A 20,496-nucleotide genomic window follows, 5' to 3' on the forward strand; every position below is an offset into this window, starting at 1 on the left:
GTCCCTTCAGCTTCATTTCCTGAAACACACACACACACACACACACACACACACGGTTTAGTAACTGTGTTTCTACAGGCAATATATTTAAGCTGTATTTAAAAACCATCCTTTCTAGCTCAGTTAGGGGAGTATGCTTTCCCACAGAGCATTCAGCAGCTGTGGCATGTTACACTCTCAGAGGGCAGATGTCAATTTAATAATCCTATTCAGAATATTAATTCCTGTACTTTCCCACTTTCCATTCACAAATAAAGATAATATTCGGTTCACTCTGCTTCAGAAAACTTCTTGCAAGTTGTTGTGCTCACAAGGTGATGCTCAAAACTGCACCACAGTAACCCGACCAGACTGGCGAAGCCCGCTCCTAAGGAGGAGCAGGTGCCGTGTGGTGCTGGCATGCATGACATGGCCCAGGACTGAGCCTCTGTGCTTTTTAAATGTAAAAATTAAGATGATAATCTTTAAATTCATGTGGAAATATAAGAGATCTAGAGTACATACATCTTGAAAAAGAATTTCTGGTTTAAACTTTCAGTGTTCGGTCAGCAATCAGGCTCTGGTATCAGCAGACGGGCTGGAGAGCCAGGAAGGTAGACACTGGCTCACTCATAGCTGCTTAGAGACCCGTCTCCACCTTTCCTCCTGAGCGGCAGGCCCAGCTGAGGACAGTGCTTTGGGGAAGGTACGTGGTAGGTGGTTCTAAGCCCATGTGCAGGACGCCCTTCAGTCAGAGCTTGTGTGCTGCTCTGTCCTTGTGCCCGCCTACCTCTCTCCAAATGTAAACAGCACCTGAACTTTCTGTTTACGACTATTGCTAGCATTCATATTTAAACACTTTTGTTTTATATATATGGCAGTTTTGACTACATGTATGTCTAGTCTAGGCATGCCTGGAGCCCAGCATGACAGAAGAAAGTGCTAGAACCTCTGAAGCTGTATTTCTAAACAGTTGTGAGCTATCATATAGGTGCTGGGAACCAAACCAGGGTCTCTGCAAGACCAGCCCCCCTGCAGCCCCTTGTTTGCGTTACTGAGACACAGCCTCAGACTTACCATGCAGCTGAAGATGACCGCCAGTCCTTGATATCCAACCCCCCTGCGAACCTCTTAAATGCTGCGGTCACAGGTGTGAGCCACCACATCCAGCTCACGTTTCTCTTCCTGTCAATCCCCTGCCATGGTTACAAACATTTCTATGTTTACTATTGGAAACACTCCATCTTCCTGATGTGGTAATGGTCACTTGCCATGCACAATGGTGCTCCAGTTTCGGTATTATGCACAGTCAGCTCTCAACATCCTAACTCATCTCTTCTGAGGCACATGGACAAATTTCTCTACGGTATACACCATAGAGTAAAGTCCAGGGTTAGCAAGTGCCATCAACCTAGGCAGCAGCCTAGTTCTCTAAGGGCCTAAAATCAGAATGAATTTTAGGTTTTAAAATGTAAAGACAAAACAAAGATCACATAATAAAAAGCATAGGTAGTCCCCAAAACCTGTGATATCGATACTTTTGGTCTTCATGGAAACAGTGTGTTTTAGCCCTGAACTATGTTAGAAGTGCAGAGAAACTGCTGGTGGGCAGGTTGCAGAAATGGCAGCGTCATGAGGGAATTCCAAGGAGCTGTCCTGAGAAGACGTGCACACTCCCACTCGCAGCCTCACCCACAGCTGGAGCCTTAGGCCTCTGGGTCTCTGCCAGGCTAGCCATGGGTAAGAAACCGCTTTCTCACTCTTGACCACAACAAACAAAGTACAGAAGGAGGCTTGAGATGGAGTGCAACGGCTACCTAGCATATGCGAGGCTAGCCCAAGCCACACAAGACCCTCTCTTTAGACCCATGGGGTCAGAGTGCTCAGTGGGCTGAAAGATGTTCGCCAAACAAATCTAACAACCAAAGTTTGCTCCCTGAGATCTACAGGGCAGAAGGAGGACACTCACACCAGCACCACATCACATCTTTACATCTTTCTGTGTGTGTCCTCCAACTCAGACACACCTGCTTCTGCCTCCTGAATGCTAGGACCAGAGGCGTGTGCCACCACACCCAGCTACAACGAAAACAAAAGAACAACAACAAACAAGGTCTCTTTACCTAACCCTTGAAGGCATGACCATTTTTCAAAATGTTAAAAAAAAAAAAAAAAAAAAGAGAGAGAGAGAGAAGAAAAGAGAAGAAAAAAAAAAGGAAATAAAGCTTTGCTTTCAAGGCCAGCTAGCTACACAGAGAATTAATTCCAGGCTAACCAGGCATGGAACATAGGAAAACCCTGTCCAGTGCCCAGCAGCCATGTGGCAGCTCACAGCCATCTGTAACTCTAGTTCCAGGGGATCTGATGCTCTCTTCTAGCATGCACATAGCACAGACATACATGCAGACAAAACATTCACACACAAACTTTTTTAAAAAATAAAATAAAGATGTAAAACAATTGGGCTGGAAGGCTGGCTGGGCAGGCAGGACCTTCTATCACGGCTCATCACCTGAGCTCAGTCCCTGGGACTTGCACAGCAGAAGAGAACCGAGCCTGCAAGTTGCATTCTGATCCTGCACAGTGAGGTCACACACATACACACATGTATCGAATTAGAAAAAGAAATATTCGTTAACAATGAGGAGCTGGGACATTGGGGTCTGCTCCCACTAAGCACAGCCTGTAAACACTGCTCACCAAGGCCAAGCTCAGGAGATGGAAGCACACGACCCCGCGCCATGCAGTAAGTCAAAGGTAGAAAAAGTGGAGATGCTAGAAAGTGTCCACAGAGACTGACCCTGAGAAGCCGCCAAACTGAGCATAGAGAACCAAAGGGCAAGGGGCCAGAGGACACAGGCATGAGCTATGGAGCACAGGTTCTGGGGACAGCTGATGCGGATGGCTGCCACCGCCCAGCACAGGCTCCTTCTGATCCTCCGTGGGGACAATACCTACAAGTTCAGCACCCAAAGACTTAGTTCAGAGTCTTCCAAACAAAGGCCATTTGTAAAAAATTAAGTTCCTATAGTTAAGACAGTTACAGTATTTCTAAAGTGTTTGTCACAAGGACACCCTGGGGAATGCCCTGTGTGCCACCTACAGGCTATGCACAATCATCAGAAGAAATAGCAAAATTAGTCTTTGGAAGCTCTCCAAACAGAAGACTGTGAAAACTTTTGATCAGATTTCATGACTAGATAGAAATACTTTTATTTCACTTATTTTTACATGGCTGTACACATAGTGTACCTCTGTCCTAAAATTTAGATCTAGCAATTATAAGCTAATGAAATTCTATACTTATTTTATTGAAGAAAAATTATGCTGGCTCAGTCAAATGCATTAGAGATGCATTTGAGGAGCGTTGAGGGTTTTGTCAACCAGGTAAGAGCCCAAGCTGAGGAGACAACATGGAGTCTCCGATGCCCAGAAGCTGAACATGTACAAGCCTGGGTGACATGGCAGCTCACCCAGGATGGAATGTCTGCTTCTGACACACGAAGAGCTAACACGTACAAGCCTGGGTGACATGGCAGCTCACCCAGGATGGAATGTCTGCTTCTGACACATGAAGAGTTAGCTTTTGTGAAACAGAAATGATGGTGCCCCTAGGCAAGCAGGTAGAGCTGAGTGGCTAGAACATGACACTTAGCCACTCATGCTCCCCTGAGGAGACCCTGAGGAGGAGCTGCAGTGAGCAGCACTGAGCAGCCCCAGAAGGTCTCCAGCTGCAGAGCTGGTTCCCTGTTGCCTGTCAGTCACACAGACCCAGTGCTCTGTGCTACACTTCAGGTGGGGACTCACTGTATGTGAGTCATCTAATCCAGCCTGCGATATGAGGACCCTTCTGAGGGCACAGCTTCTAAGGTTCCAGGCAGCGGCCTCAGATGCCTGGCTCACACATGTAATGCAGCAGAGTGGATGGTGACTTCACACTTCTTCTGCCTTCAGCATGAAGGTCTCTGCTCCTGTGACTCGGCTACATTTTAATTTTGGATCTTAGAAACTAGAAACAAGCTGGGCAGTGGTGGTGCACACCTGTAATCCCAGCACTCTGGGAGGCAGAGGCAGGCGGATTTCTGAGTTCGAGGCCAGCCTGGTCTACAGAGTGAGTTCCAGGACAGCCAGTTCCAGAGAAACCCTGTCTCAAAAAACAAAAAACAAACAAACAAAAAGAAACCAGAAGCAAAAGTACATCTGCTGACAAAAGAATGTTCCAAAAAACTGGAAAGCCCGGGGAAAACCAAAAAAGGGAAGCATCAGATAAAGAAAATGGCTCTTGCTAGCAAAAAAGGATGACAGGGCTGAGTCCCATCCAGCAGGGGTCAGTGCCATGCAGCAAGGCAGTGGTGACGGGAGGGAAATGGCAGAAGGCAGGTGTGGCACAGACAGACAGACAGACAGACAGACATAAGCCTCCTGGAATCCTACTCTTCTTGTGTGCTCTGGTACAGCGGCTCCCTTCATGACTCCTGATGCCAGACAACGCTACACTGTGGCAGAAGGCTCTGGCCCTGACACTGCAAAATACGGGAGAGAAGGCCATGCAGACAGGTGGGCAGGGCAAACACTGCTGTCCTCTCACCAGGGGCCACTCTCCTCCTTTAGTTCACCATTTGAAGGCTCAGCTGAGTGCTGTGGAAAGGCAGGCATGGCAGTAGGAACCACAGTCAGGAAGGAGGGAGGTGAGTGCCCAGCTCCCTTTGTCCTCTTCTTTACTCTACTACCCCAGTGCGGTGTGCATACATGATAGACTCTCATCCTCTAGCAAGCCCTTTCAGAAACAGCTTCAAAAATACATCCAGACGTATGGTTTCACGGTGGGTCTGTGTTGTGGATGGGCCTGGTGCTGTTCTTGTGAACCTATCACCTAATGAATAAAGGAGCCAATCACTGGGCCAGTAGGCGGGACTTCTGGGTTTGATGGAGGAAGAGAGGAAGCAGGAGAGAGTTAGTTCTCCTTGGAACCAGGACAACAGAAGGGTAAGACGTAGCTGCTAGTTTCCTAGTATCATGGTGGATCCCCAGGGATTCCCCACCGGAGGGATCAGATTTTAGTAAGGCTTACAAGATTAGGTTGTAGTTGTTGCACCCAGAGACTGAGTTACATTGTTTCTGAACTAAGTTTGTGTTGTGTCTTCCTTCATGCAGCAGCTCATCTGGGGTCAAGAGAGAAAAGTGGGGTGGCCAAGTGTGGGTTTCCCTCAGGTGGCCCACAAAGGCTGTGGGGGAATTGAAGCACGGGGTTGGCTTGGTAGCGTCCCACCAGTGGGAACCTAGCAAGCTGGGTGGAGAGATTGTGGAGTTCAGAGTCAGAATCTCCACAAGATGAAAACAGGTCGGCCATTGCCCACCAATGTATGGCCGGCCGGGATGCTGGGCAGAGGCACAAGCGCTGGAATGAGCCGGTTCAACTTTTTTAATACTTCCCCCAACAGTTCGATATCAGTCAACTTAGGATTAGTTATCTTATTAAAAGCCCTATTCAAGAAGAGAATGACAGGCAGACCAACTCACCCAAACCAGAGAAATGAGTGCATCTAACAGTGTAACCAGTGATGGTGCTGCAGGGATGGCTTGCCTTAGTAAGGTTTTCTATTGCTGTGACAAAGAAGTCAGCCAAGGCGACTTAGAAAAGAAAGTTCATTTCAGAGGTGAGTCTATGACCATCATGACAGGAAGCCCGCAGTGGGCAGGCATGGCGCTGGAGCAGTAGCTGAGAGCTCACAGTTCAATTCAGACCCAGGAGGTAGAGAGAAGTAGAGAGAGGGGCAGAGACGAAAGACAGAAACAGACACATAGACACAGAGACAGAGATAGACAGATAGTAAGAGACAGAGAGAGAAGCAGGGAATGACCCCAGTCCTTTGAAACCTCAAAGCCCACTCATCACTCCCAGTGACACACTTCTTCCAACAAAGCTGCATCTCCCAATCCTTCCCAAAAGTTCCACCAACTGTGGACCAAGCATTCAAATATATGAGACCATGGGGCCATTATCATTTAACTACCACACGACTCAAGGAACTTAAAAAGGTTAGCTGTTTGGTAGTTCAAAGACATTAAGAACTTCTAGAAATCTAAAGTTATGCTGGTGGCATAAGGTTGGTGATATGCTGGTATTGATATTTAAAGCAACCACATAATTTTACAGGTTAAAACAACCTAGTGAATGTACTAAATTTATTAGGAATCAACTTCAGCATAAGAGAAAAAAGATAAATATAAAAATAAAAAAAATTTAAAAACCCTCAAACACCCCTAACTCAAGTGAAGACTGAACACACCCTAGTCTCCAGGCCCAGCGGTGATCAGCAGCTCCACAGCAGGAACTTTCACATCAGCAAGCCCACAGTGGCATGTGCCCGCATCGGCAGGCTCCCACATCAGGAGTGCCCACAGAGGCGAGAGGCCTGGGGCTCACGCTCCCACTTTCCACAGAGGACACCAGGGTTGCTGAGACAAACAGGCAGTGCAGGCAGCAACTAAGAAGTTCAGGATGAGTGGAGAGCAGGAGGCCAGACAGCAAGGAGGACAGGCTTGGCCACAGCCAGAGACTGCAGCTAGCAATCGGGAGGCTCTGCGGGCCACAAGTGGCATCTGACCATCTCTAAGAACACAGTTCAATTTACAAGTGACAACTGGTTATAACCTGTAGAGGGATTTTAATCCAGCAACATGGCTGCTCTGAGAAGGGATCACATCCAAAGCCCTTCTAGGTCTAAGTGATGCAGCCCAAATATAAATACATTATAGATTATAGTATGATGTGGCTGGAATACAGACAAGCCCTTAGGACACACCTGTAATTCCTAACAATGAAGGTAAGGTTAGTTTGTAGAAGGAAGCACCCATATTTGAAAGTGATGTCTAATTGAGGAGCAGACAAATGAATCAGAGATAGGATGCGCCCAACTCACATGGGAACAGCACAGCCAAGAGAGGCTATACAAGAGAAGCAGAAGAGGGGGACAAGGGTGATGCGTGCTGTGGACGGCAGTTTTACAGAGGCAGGTTGCAGAGAGAGCAAGCTAGACACAGGTGAAGACAGAACAAGCCAGAGGATGAGAAGGAGGCAGAAGATTAGAACAGATGGCTAAATTCGGTTTGAGGCTGAGCAGAGCAATTCAGGCAGAAGTAGAGATAAGCTGGACTGAATCAGTCAGCTTGGAAGATTACATTGTACAGACGCTAGCTAGAAGCGTTTGGGCCTATGCGTAAGGATAGTTAGAACAGAGAAGAAAACACTCTGGGCTGTGTGTATTCACACAGCTCAGGTACGGCTCTCAATCTCATTCCTTCATCTGTGGAAGTAAGAGATACACTTACAATAACCCAAATGATGGCAGAACTACATGACTGTGAACTTATAGAAATAAAGATTCAGGCATGTATTTATCCTGTTTCACTGTCCCTTAGAATAAGCAAATACCTAATGGAGGAAATACTGACACAGTAATACAGAAACATTTCAGTTGCTCAAGGAAGAATACATGTCAAAGTTAGACCAGTGACACTCTGCAAGCTCTGGTGGCTGAGCACTGAGCAGGAGCAGGTCCTGTGCCTGCTGACACAGGCGGGCGCACACCAGCGCTGAATGCCTGCAAGGAGGGCTGATAAAGCCAGGGGGCCAGCCTCCAAATACACCCACCTGCCACATGTTCAGGGCCAATGTCCAGCCAGGCAGGGGAAGCCATGGGCATAGACCAGACCAGCCTTTACAGCAGACAATGCCCAGGGACCTCCTCCCAACTAGGAGACTCACATGCTACTAGCCCCAACTCACAGACGGAAAGAACTGTTGACTGTTGGGGAAGAATGGCACCTTAAGGACACTGCATCAGAAATGAAGCTTAGGGAACAGTTTTCTTGCTACTATTCAACTGATCAAAAGTAATTATATAGTAACTCTCACTTTGCAAATACTCCGAACCCTTTTTTATCTTAATGCCATAACATATTATAGATTTTTAATTCCAAGTATAAAATGTCGCAATCATAAATTAGAGATTTAAAAAAATGTTATATTTTTTTTCCCTTTCAAGTCCCCAGAGAAAGATGGTTAAGGAGCCAAAGGTGCCATCCCGTGTGGGGCAGTGGCCGCAGGTGGTCGGGAAGCAGACTTGTGGGTGACAGAGCTAGCAGAGTGCTCCTGGCAAGGCAACTCCTCTACTCTTGTTTTTCAAAGTTATTAAATCATTCCCAAGTTCCATGGGCCTTAGCCATTGTGATCACAGTTTAATGCTAGCTTGAAAACACTGAAAGGGCTGAGGTACTGGCTCCGTGGGTAAGAGCTGCACTGCCTTTAAAGGGGGCCTGAGTTTGGATCCCAGTGCAGTCACAGTGCCTGTGCTGCCAGTTCCAGGGCATCTCTATAATGGACTTCTTCTGGACTCTATGTACATTTGGTAACGACACACAAACCCCAGAATACAGGCATGCACCCCCACACACATACACCCTCACACTAAGAAAATAAAAAAGCTGGAAGGTAAGGTCAAGCAGAAATGAAACACGGGGCACACCTGCAGACCCTCACCTCAGCCCCAGACCAGAACTGTGATGGCTGAAACCAGCACACTCAGCATGCTCTGGCACGAGATGATTTTTACACAAAGCAAACGGGTAACAGCTTAAGGAAGGAGCCTGCCTGTACTAAAAATTCCCAGCATGCTGGGTGGTGGTGGCACACGCCTATAATCCCAGCACTCTGGGAGGCAGAGGCAGGCAGGATTTCTGAGTTTGAGGCCATCCTGGTCTACAGAGTGAATTCCAGGACAGCCAGGGCTACACAGAGAAAACCTGTCTCGAAAAAAAAAACAAAAAAAAAACAAAAAAAACAAAACAAAACAAAACAAAAAAAAACAAACAAAAATTCCCAGCACATACCTTTGCCGTGCGCGTGCGTAAGGAGTCTAGGGAAGCTTGGAAGGGAGGGCGAAGCTTCCACAAAGACGCCGAGGCAGTGCCAGCCTTATCCTTCAAGTGATGGAGACCCTGTACCTGGGAATCAAGAGGAATGCCTGCTCAGTCCTCATCTGGCAAATAGTAAATGCTTTAAAAAACAGAATTTTAAAGCATACATTTTTATAAAATGACAAAGTTCAAGATAAGTATTTTTAATCATTCTATATGAAAATCTACTATAATTTTTCTACACTTAAAAAAATAACATTATAAAGTCTGATTCTTTTTCCCTTTAAATCTTTTTTATGCTAAATTGTAACAGACAGTAAAGTTCCGGGAACATTCATACAGTGTTGCCATGGTTATTACACAGTAAGCCCAGCTACAACCCTGGTAGAGGAATGCAGTGTTGTCAGAGCTGCAAATCCTGCTGGCCTTGCTCTCCACAGAGCTGTAGCCTCTGAGAAACCTTAGCTCTCTTGGCTACTGTACATCTTTATTTTTTTTTTAAAGATTTATTTATTTTTATGTATATGAGTACATTGTCACTTTCTTCAGACACACCAGAAGAGGGCATCAGATCCCATTACAGAGGGTGTGAGCCACCATGTGGTCACTGGGAATTGAACTCAGGACCTCTGGAAGAGCAGTCGGTGCTCTTACCTGCTGAGCCATTTCTCCAGTCCCCTTCACCTTTCTTAATACAGTTAGAACCCAACTAAACCAGCCTAGTACATACTGAGGTATTCTTTCCTGATTTTTGCTTGCTTCAGAATTTTACATAAATAGGTTCTATGAATATATATACCAGGCTGGTCTCAACCTTAAAGAAATCTGTTGCCTCAGCTTCCAAATACTGAGATTAAAAGCTACCACCCCTGGATAAACCACATTTATTCTAGTCTTGCTTTTTGTTGATCAACACTAGTATTGCTGGAATTATCCTTTGCTTCCATTATCATGTAAAATCAAGAGTATACATATATAACTTGGCTATCCAGTCACTGAGCAAATGTGAACCCCATAAGATCTGCTGTATCAAGCATATATATACCGTTCTCTGGTACATGAGAAGAGCAACAGTGACTTCTGAACCAGGCATGTCTTCTAGAGAAAGCCAAATATTTCTCAAAGCAGCTATAATAATTTGCACTTCTAGAAGAAGGATATGTGAGGATTTCTGTTGCTCAGTTTTTCAACAGAACTAATTGGTATATTCATCCTTCTAAATAAATAAGTGCATAATAGCTGACGAATTCTTAATACAACGCTCGGGCTATTTTGAATAAATTTACTTTGTTTGATGATCACCGCACAGAAATTTAATTCTGCCACCAAGCGCCTGTTGAGGTTTTTGCTCCCCACCTCATCACCAGGTGTCACCACCCACTTTGAGCCACCCGGCCTCTAGCTCTGGGCCTAGAGGAGTGTGCCGACTTGGGCTTTACTTGTGTTGGTCCCTCTCTAAACATGGCCTATGTCAAAATTTATGGAGTTTTTACATTTTACTCAAAGTGATTCTATTTCCCCCAGAACGTGAACACTACAGCTGACAATGTATGTCATCAGCCAACTCTCAGTAAAATGTTGACTTCAGAACAGAGCACGCCTGAAGGACCAGGCAGGAAGACCCTCACCCAGCCAGTGTCCATAGATGGCCTACCTAACGCTTCCAATTGGGATGTCATAAACTGATTTAATTATTGTACCTAAAATATTTTCTAGATTCCATTAATGTTCTTTAACCATGAGTTATATTAAAAAATATTTATTTTTGAGAGTCTCACTATGTAGCCCTGGCTTGCCTACGGTTCCGAGGCTAGCTTCAAATTCCAGTACTACTCATTCTGCTTTCCCCTTCTTTCATAGCTCCTCCTGCTATGAGAGACACGTACCACCATGCCCAACAAATTACCTTTTTATTCTTGGCTTATAATTACAGAGGTCATATACTATAATCTGTATTACGCCAGTACTTTGAAATGTCCTGATACTAATTGGAACTGCAAGACTGACCAGTTTTCGGGTTGGAGAGATGGTTCAGTGGTTAAGAGCACAGGCTGTTCTTCCAGAGGTTCTGAGTTCAATTCCCAACAACCACATGGTAATTCACAACCATCTGTGATGGGATCTGATGCCTTCTTCTGGTGTGTCTGAATGCAGCTACAGTGTACTCACATACATAAAATAAACAAATCGGTTTTTTTAATAAAAAGATTGACCAGTTTTTATAAATACATTTACATACTTAACTCTGGTGCTATATTTGGATGTATTATATAGCTACATCAAACAAGAGATTTAGATGTGAGCTACATTTACTTTATTTGCTTGTTCCATGAATTATAGCAATGTATAAAGTCATCATGATTAAGAATGTGCCCCGTTGCTGGGCGGTGATGGCACACACCTGTAATCCTAGCACTCTGGGAGGCAGAGGCAGGCAGATTTGAGTTCGAGGCCAGCCTGGTCTACAGAGTGAGTTCCAGGACAGCCAGGGCTATACAGAGAAATCCTGTCTCGAAAAAACCAAATCCATAATGCCAAAAAAGAATGTGCCCCGTTTTCTTAGAACTGATGTCAATGTCTACTTGTCCATTCTGAAGTTATACTGTTAGGTTTGTCCATTTCATACACTCACACATATGCACACACATACACACGTCTACACACACTAATAATAATAAAATAAAATTTAAACAATAAAAACCTGAGCTGGAGAGATGGCTCAGCAGTTAAGAGCACTGACTGCTCTTTCAGAGATCTTGAGTTCAAATCCCAGCAACCACATGGTGGTTCAAAACCATCTGTAATGGAATCTGATGCCCCTTCTGGTGTCACTGAAGACAGCAACAGAGTATATAAAATAAATAAATCTTAAAAAAATTAACAAATAAAAAATAACAACCTTGAATCCCTAAATTACCACGTGGAAAGAGATTTGCCTACTAGGACAGGCTATTTAGGACGTCTGTGTGGCAGGAAATTAATGCACTGACAAGCGGCTGAGATGTGGGACCCCCTCACACCACAGTACCATGTCTGCCATGTGTGTGTTTTAGCTCACTTTATACACGTGTACATCTGGTTAGTGTCTGTGTAGTATGTTTTTTTGATTTTGATTTCAACGTTTCTGATCCCTATGGCCAGGAAGGTTCCCTAGTGAGCTGAACTGACTTAAACTGTTTTAAATTCTAATTTAATATATTTATCTTTTAACTAGAACACTTAATCCATTTATACTGTAAGTGATTATTCGTATTTGGGTTTCAATCTGCTTTTACGTGGGGCTCCTGTTGCCTTCTTCTGGACAAGTTATCATTCCCATGCCTGCTTCTTAGTCACTGGAAGTTAAATGGTCTCTTTCTTTTGAATTATTATTTAGAAATATGATACTCATTTATTTCTGTTAGATACTGGATTTCTGTATTGTTTGAGACAGAGTTTTGTGTAGGCCACACTGATCTCAAACTCAATATAGCTGAGAATGACCTTGAACTCCTGACCCTCCTGCCTTCAGTCTCCCATCTGTGATGGTTTGTCTATGATTGGCCCAGGGAGTGGCACTATTAGAAGGTGTGGCCTTGTTGGAGTAGGTGTGTCACTGTGGGTATGGGCTTTAGGACCCTCATCCTAGCTACCTGGAAGCCAATATTCCACTAGCATCCTTCAGATGAAAATGTAGAACTCTCAGCTCCTCCTGCACCACGCCTATCTGGACACTGCCACGCTCCCACCTTAATGATAATGGACTGAACCTCAGAACCTGTAGGCCAGTCCCAATTAAATGCTGTCCTTATAAGAGTTGCCTCAGTCCTGGTATCTGTTCAAGCAGTAAAGTTCTAACTAAGACACCATCTTTCATAATGTCTGAACATTTTCAACTGTTACCTCTGCATGACATTTCTGTCCCCAGCCACCCCATCCCTCCTTTCCTCCCTTCTGATTTTGTTTAACACCGAAGGCATCGTTCTATGTGTCTTCTGTGTTTTCCATTTTCCATCTCTGCATCACTTTGAGTTTTCTCTTTGCTCTATTCTTTAGTTGGCCACAGTAGATTTTCCAATATTAAACTAACCCTTCACTCCTGAGATAAATGTCTCCTGTCCACTATGGTGTAACATCTTTATCTGTTGCTATGTCGATTTGATTTGCCAAACATATGGGGAATTTTTCTGTGCTTTGCTGATCTGTCACAGAAGTTTGTCTTCATTAAATCTTGTCTGTTCTTGTAATTAGGATAGTGCAGCTTTGAAGAATATATTAGAAAATGTTTTCTATTTTTTGAAAAAGCTTTTGCCCAGTTAACATTTTTCTATTTTTAGATTTATTTTATGTTTATACATGTCTTGCTTACATGTATGTCTGGGCATTATGTGTATGCCTGGTGCCTGCAGAGGTCTGAAGAGGGCACTGGATCCCTTGAACTGGAATTACTGATGGTCGTGAGCTGCCAGGTAGGTGCTGGAAACTGAACACAGAACCTGAGAGAGCAACAAGTGCTCTTAACAACCGAACCATCTCTCTAGCCCCAATATTCTTTCTTTTAAACATTAAGCATAATTTACCAGTACAATATCATGTACAGTCTTCTTTCAAGCATTTTTAATTAAGTTCTTTTTCAAATATGTTAAGGTTTTTTTTTTTAAATGGCATTTATATAGAGAACATGTGTGATGTGCATGGGCACAAGGGGGTGTGACAGTCAGGGGACATCCGGCAGGGCTGGCTGTCTACGTCCACTGTGTAGCCTCCCAGGGACTGCCTCAGTCCTCGGCCTTTCTTTCCCAGCTGTGCTCTCCTGACAGCCTGATAGCTGGCCATTAGTTTCTTTCCCTGATACAACACACATCTTCAACTTTTCACAGTCTAGAACCCCGTAGTGCTCTGTACTTAGGCATGGTGGTACATGCCTCTAATCATCAGACTCCATGTCAGTCTAAGATACACAGAGACTGTCTCAAAAATAAAACAAAAACAACAAAACAATAATAAAACCTTACTAGCTTAATACTTGCATTTTCTTCCATCGTTTCAGTTATCATTTATTTTACCTTTACAATGTCCAAAATACATTATGTTTTCAGTTTATATAGTCAATTTTTAAAAAGATTTATTTTTATTATGTATACAGCACTCTGCCTGCATGTATGCCTACAGGCCAGAAGAGGGCACCAGATCTCATCATAGATGGTTGTGAGCCACCATGTGCTTGCTGGGAATTGAACTCAGGACCTCTGGAAAAGCAGCCAGTGAGTACTCTTAACCACTGAGCCATCTCCAAATAGTCAATTTTTAAAGAACTAGTTAAAAGTAAAAATGAGCCCTTTATGGGCCATTTTGGGTTCCTGTCACATTGTCTTCTCTATCTACCTGAATGCCCTTGGTATTTCTTATAATGTAATTCTGTTTTTCTTCTCAGTTGTTGGAGTTTTCTAATTTGTTTTTGTTTTTAAGATAGTGTCTCACTATGTAGTCCAGGTTGGCCTTGAACTTGCAATCCTCCTGCCTCAGACTCTTCTGTCCTTGGGTTATGGTCACCATGGCAGACAGGAATTTTTTGTTTTCTCCTTGGGCTGGGACGGACTGTCATTGAAGCCCTAGGAGTTGTGTGCTGCAGCTAAGCTATGTCCTGAGTCCAAGGTCCTATGTTAGCTTTTCTTGGACTAAAAAATCTCTCTCTTCATTTCAGAAAGATCTTTTTGCTAGGTACAAAATTTGAAGTTAAGATTTGGAATTATGGTTTTGTTTTTCTTTTAGTATTTCACACATAAGCCAAGTGTCTTTTGGCTTACAGAAGATCCGATATGCTGTTAAAATTACCTCAGCTCCCTTGTAAAATAGCATTTCTTCTAACTGCTTAAGATCCATCCTCCTTTTTTCTTTAAAACAAACAGAAAACCCAACAACTTTCATGTTACGTATGTGCATGATTTGCCCTATGTGTATATGTACATGGTGCACGCACCAGGAACACACAGAGGCCAGAAAACAATCCTGGACCCCCTGGAGCTAGAGTTCTTGGTACCTGTGAACTGTCTGACTTAATTTAAGTGCTAGCGACTGCCTCCAGCTCTCTCAAAGAGCAGCAAGTGATCTTGGCTATTGAGTCATCTCTCCAGACCCCACTGAATATTGTACACACTATGCATACTGGGTCTTACTGTGTTATCCTTTCCCCTCGAGTGTCGGAGACTGAACACAGGGCCTCATGTGCGCTGGGCAAGCACTCTACTATTGATCTATGCCCCTTGCCCCAGAACCATGAAAACTTGCTATTTGCTCTAAAAAATAAAGTTGTTTGCTTTTGTCGAGTTTTTCTGTAGTGGTGGGACTCAAACTCAGAGGCCTGTCTACACTAAGCCCTCTCTTTCTCCTACTGTGCTCCGGTCCCAGCCCTTACCATACCTTTTTAAGATCCTGGGTTTCATTCTTTGAATATAGAGAAATTACATAGACATGGCTAGAGAAAGCCTGAAGCAACTTCTGTTCGAGCTAAAGCAAGCTACAAGGGTGTACCCTTGTGATCTGCCTTCCCACTGCCCAAGTTATTTTTTTTTTTTCTTTTCTTGGTTTTTCAAGACAGGGTTTCTCTGTGTAGCCCTGGCTGTCCTGGAACTCACTCTGTAGACCAGGCTGGCCTCCAACTCAGAAATCCGCCTGCCTCTGCCTCCCAAGTGCTGGGATTACAGGTGTGCACCACCACTGCCCGGCTTTGATAGTCTGTTCTTTGTGCTGGCTTTCTCTGGCTTTGAGGTATGTCTGCTTATCCAGACTTCAGGGCCACTGTGCACTCCTGCAGCTCTAAGCAACTCCTCTTCCCCAAACGTGCTCACTTTGTAAGTGATGAGGCTGGAGGACTCTGGCTGTTCTCTCCCTTACCTCAAGTGTGGAAACCGCCCCTGCGTTCAGTAAAAGGTACTTGAAGGTCACTCCACCTTGCTGCTACTTTTATAATGAAGCTTTGTTGAAACAAATCCACACTTGTTCATTTACGTTCTTGCTTTTAGAAGCACACATGAGTGAATGGCTAAGGCAGAAACTGAGAGGCCCAGCAAGGGCAGCATGTGCGTAGTCGCTCAATGCCCTCCCTGTAAGAGAGACCCACACCGTGCCTGCTCGGGGATGGGCCATTGCAGTCAGTCCGTTCACCTGGTTTCCCTGTTTCAGAGGATGATCTGCCTTGTATGAATATCTAAAAGCTATTGTTTCACAGTCCACCTGGTCTCTAACTTGTTTAAGATGGTCTGTTCTAGACTGGGGTGAAGTCAAGACCTGCCTCTGGCACAAATTGTAAGGGACTGTGTAAAAGGTACAGAAATAGGATAAAAATAAATGGGGAGTGCCCTGAGGAACAGCATAACAACATTTTATAAACAGCACCAGTCACAGTGCTATGTTAGAAAAACAATCAATACTAATATCACCTTTACCTAAATTATTATTTGTCAACAGATATCATTTAATTTGATTTTTTAAGTATTACATTAAAATATCATTAGTTTTAATCACTAATGCTTTTGGTGTCCCCATAGATTCTATACTATTTGCCTCTCTGGCCCCGCCGGAGATCTAGTCCTGTTATTCCTATCTTAGAGCACACAAAAGTTTCCAGGAATAATTCTCCCCTGGAACAGAATCAAAACCAATACCAACAGGAATTATCAATGTTTGTTTTTTTTTCTCAGTGATGTCTGGGAACCAGATGCTTCCATTATTTGTAGCCAATGGCCACATATGTATGTGCATGTTTCCACGCTAGCAAAGGCAATTATCAAATGGATATAAATTAGCTTTAAAAAAAAGCACTTTGTAGACAGGATAGTACTAAGAGAATTAAAGTTTCCTATAACCATGAAATATATGCACACAAAATGTGGCTGGAAATAAAGCCAAATGCAGTCAGTTGGGACTTAGGTGATGTCTTAGTGACTGTCCCATTGCCATGAAGAGACATCATGGACATGCGACTCCTGACAGCATCTAACTAGCCAGGCAGTGGTGGTGCACCACTTTAGTCCCAGCACTTGGGAAGCAGAGGCAGGTGGATCTTTGTGAGTTCAAGGCCAGCCTGGTCTACAAAACGAGTTCCAGGACAGGTAGAGCTACACAGGGTAACCCTGTCTTGGAAAACAAAACAAACAAAAACCAAAAACCAACCAAACAACAAGACAACTGGTGGCTTGCTTACATTATAAGCATGGTGGGGATTAGGGCAGCACGCACGGCAGGCAGCATGGTGCTGGAGAAGCAGCTGAGAGCTATGCTTTGACCAGTAGACAGAGAGACAGAGACAAAGAGACAGACAGGCAGACACAGAAAGAGGAGAGGTACTGGGCCTGGTGTGGGCTTTTGAAACCTCAAGGCCCCTCCTCAGTGACACATTTCCTTCAACAAGGAATTTTTGTAATCCTTTCAAATGTGCCACTCCCTGGGGACTAAGCCTTCAAATATTCTGAGCCTGTGGGAGCCATTCTCACCCACACCACCAGATGCAGTCATTTCCAGTAGACTACGAGGAACCTGAGCACGCAGCAGTCTGAAGCACTGACGTCAACTCACCTTACTCGAAGGTCTTGCGTCAGTTCAATTATAAGCCAGAGGGCAACAAGCTTACTGTTGGTTTTACAGAATAACTGTACTTCTGAAATGAGCCATTTTGTTTCCCAAATAGTCCTAGCTCCTAATTCCTCTGAATAAATGTACTAAGTAAGCAATTAGTAGGCAAAAGTCACCTGTTTACATGAGAACCAAGGGACTCTCACTCAATTCCCACATTGTCTACATCATTTATTTCTTTTCTAATGCACAGTGTAAAAGAAGTTTTCAACTATTCAGCCAACATTCCTCATATAAATAAAACAGCTACATTCATAAATGTTGTTGAAAATATATGGGGATAAAAGTTGAAGATAGGTTAAGCAATTGTTAAGTAAGTCAGTGCAGCGGTCATGCCTGGAAGAGAGAGGCACAGAAGGAGCTGTGGCCACGGCCAGTCCCACCTTTCCCATGTAGGTTGGCAAGCAAGCCAAGCACCAGCAGGGAACCCAACCTACTATTTCTGAATGCCAACACGTTTTGCTTGGTCTAGCACTTAGAGGAAAACAAAATTTAAGAGGACTGCCTATAAGTCAGAATGTCAAAAGCTCTGGGGCATGTTCTACTAGTTTTTCAAAATGATCTTATCTTCTTTACCTCTGTATTTCATGCAAATGCAAGAGTAACAAGGGAGGACTGGCCGGCCGGCGGCTCAAGACATAAAGAGTCATTTACACCATGAAGGAGGAAGAAGATGTGATTAACAGTTTGAAAATCTAGCAAGGACGGTCATGGAAAAAGATTTCTTGGTGGAACCAAAACCCCCGAGAAAATCGTATAAAGAAAAGGGTAACATAGGCCTCGCAGCATCCTACTGTACCTACCTGTCCATGTGTCTGTCCATGCTGGGGACTCTATGAAGAAGATGAGCTGGAGACCCTGCACTCACTCACCAACTGGCAGGCTGAGAAGAGGACTGCCCAGTTTCCAGGGCATGAGAACTACCAAAGGGAGGCACAGTACACACAGCAGTAACTGCACACAGAGCCATAGGTAAGCTCTCCCACAGGAGACATTTATGCCACAATCTAAAGAATATATAGAAAGTAACCATTTTCTTTAATAGATCTGAAAATAATACACACAGGCATAAGAAAAAGTAAATGCTTAAAAAGTATTTAATATCTCATTTCATGAAGTTTCTGTTTTATATCTGTGTGTATGTGTGTGTGTGTGTGTGTGTGCGTGCGCTCGCTATGTACAGGACATGTACACAGTGCGTCATAAATGACTGGGTGAATTGGGAGGTTGTACTCTTGAGCTTAGAAGGACACTTAGGGCTGGGGACAGGGCTCAACAGCTTAGTGATTGCTACGGCACCATTAAAATCTCTAGTATCCACACAAAAATGCAGTGCATGCTGGTAACCCCCTCCTACGCTACCAAATTCCAGATTCCAGGCCATCTAGCCTGGCCAAAATGCAGTTTTAGGCCCAGTGGGAGACCCTGTCTCCAGGGAATAAAGGGTGACAAAGGAAGACATACAAACCTCCCTATCTCTCCCCACATCTATCTCCATAAACGAGAAAAAGGAAGGACATCCTTCACCTTGCCAAGCACAAAATGAAACATCTATGTCAATTGACTTCTAGATATTAAATGGCATTTTAAAATTATCTTTATTAAAGGTAAGATATAGATTTTTTTTTTTTTACTTTTGGAAGGTTATGTTGTTTTATTATATGTTTCAGCCTTTAATCCTAGTACTCAGGGAGACAGAGGCAGGCAGATTTCTAAGTTCAAGGCCAGCCTGGTCTACATAGTTCCAGGACAGCCAGCACTACACAGAAACTCTATCTCAAGAGAAAAAGAAAGAAAGAAAAAAGAAAGGTTAAACCTTATGAAACAGAAATCCATAAAAAGTCAGAAAGGTAGACATTAAAGACTGACAAGATTATATATTGTGGCCCATGTTATAGCAGAGCTTCTTGTACAGACTTCAAATTTAGTTCTATTGAATATTCACTGGTTCATGAAATATGCTGTGAGAAACCTCTGAGAGATGTGGTTACAAAAGAAGCAGCCTTCCTGGGGGCTAAAGGGATTTGTATAAGACGACAGTTCAGTCAGCAAGAGCTAATGTCAAATATTCTGCACACAGACCTGTTGAGTGTGCAGCTGCCAAGGAAACCTTGGTGTGGTTCAGTCTGACTTTTGTGCTACCTTCTTTGTGGTGGCAACGATGGAGGATCCCAACACTGGCTCAGGACAGTGTGTCAACTCGCCAGTACTGGAGAGGGGCAACAAGTAGCAGGTGTGTTTGTTTTTTGAGATGGGATCCCCCTCTCTGTAGCCCTGATTGTCCTGGGACATTGGGATTAAAGGTGTTCTTAAACAGGTCACACATTTAAAACTTGTTCTAAGTTAACATTACAGCAGAATTTTAGTTGAGCATTTGAAAGTAGGAAACAACTATACATCTTCCTGTCTCAGCTTCCCCAGTGCTGGGATTAGAGGAATACACATCTAGGAAGCCTCTTTACAGCACATAAAACTATATATTTAAAAAAAAAAAGTGTTTGAAAAATTTGACAAAGCCTGGTGGTGACGACACACACCTTTGGCCCCTGCCACTTGGGAGGCAGAGGCAGGAGGATCTCTGAGAGTTTGAGGCCAGCCTGGTCTATAGAGTAAGTTCTAGGACAGCTAGAGCTACAGAGAAGCCCTGACTTAAGGGGGAAAAAATTACTTTTTGCTATTTCTTATGGAAGCGTTTAAGAGGTCTGTGTTCATATGTATATACCATGTGCCACTGTGTATATATGTACTTCAGAGGACAACCCATGTGACTCAGTTCTCTTTTTCTCCATATAGTTTCCAGGAATCAAACTCAGGTTGTCAGGTTTGGCAGCAAGTTCACCTATTAAGCCATCCTGTTGGCCCTGAATCAACTTCCTGTGCTTTCCTCTTTTTTTAAAAAAGATTTATTTATTATTATATGTAAGTGCACTGTAGCTGTCTTCAGACACACCAGAAGAGGGCATCGGATCCCATTACTGATTGTGCCAT

At 43.9% G+C, this 20,496-nt stretch overlaps 1 protein-coding gene across 8 annotated transcripts in view; it reads right to left on the reverse strand.

The window, feature by feature from the left end:
• Traf3 (TNF receptor associated factor 3) overlaps nt 1-20,496 on the reverse strand; it is a 100,091-nt gene that overhangs the window by 36,017 nt on the left and 43,578 nt on the right. For 6 of the 8 annotated variants that reach the window (XM_052184991.1, XM_052184985.1, XM_052184984.1 and 3 more), the window contains one exon: nt 8,872-8,985. The exons of 1 other annotated variant lie outside the window; for it this stretch is intronic. The gene's annotated coding sequence lies outside the window, so the exon portion shown is untranslated. Of the gene's footprint in view, nt 1-8,871; nt 8,986-10,905; nt 11,036-20,496 lie in introns of those variants that run through there. One more of the 8 variants, XM_052184988.1, reaches the window with a different exon arrangement.

This window comes from Apodemus sylvaticus, chromosome 6 (genome assembly GCF_947179515.1).
Source record: "Apodemus sylvaticus chromosome 6, mApoSyl1.1, whole genome shotgun sequence".
Taxonomy (NCBI): Eukaryota; Metazoa; Chordata; class Mammalia; order Rodentia; family Muridae; genus Apodemus; species Apodemus sylvaticus.